The sequence below is a fragment of the Phaethon lepturus genome, unplaced genomic scaffold (genome assembly GCF_000687285.1).
Source record: "Phaethon lepturus isolate BGI_N335 unplaced genomic scaffold, ASM68728v1 scaffold29188, whole genome shotgun sequence".
NCBI lineage: Eukaryota > Metazoa > Chordata > Aves > Phaethontiformes > Phaethontidae > Phaethon > Phaethon lepturus.
This window is the reverse complement of record NW_010555956.1, coordinates 3997-4234: the sequence shown is the minus strand read 5'-3', so window position 1 is coordinate 4234 and position 238 is coordinate 3997. Positions and strand designations below refer to the sequence as shown.

At 58.0% G+C, this 238-nt stretch overlaps 1 protein-coding gene across 1 annotated transcript in view; it reads left to right on the top strand.

Moving 5' to 3' along the window:
• Window positions 1–238, top strand: part of LOC104624868 (ATP-binding cassette sub-family A member 2-like) — a gene marked incomplete at its 3' end in the record, with an annotated part of 4476 nt that overhangs the window by 929 nt on the left and 3309 nt on the right. The gene's annotated exons all lie outside the window — the stretch shown is intronic.

Below are 238 nucleotides of genomic sequence, written 5' to 3'. Positions count from 1 at the left end.
GCAACTTGGCGTAACAAGCCAGGCGTAACAAGCCTGTGTTTCAGCGCGTGCCGGCAAGGGAGAGCCCAGCTGCGAGCGCGGGTCTGGCTGCGGGAGGTGGCAGGTGCTTCCCTGGTTCCTGCCCGGGCGCTGATGTGCGCTCTGTGTTGTCTGGTTTTTTGGTTTGTTTTTTCTTTTTGCTCATGTTTTCTTTTTCTTTCCCACCATCTCCCCTGCCCGCCTGCCCTCCATGCCTCTA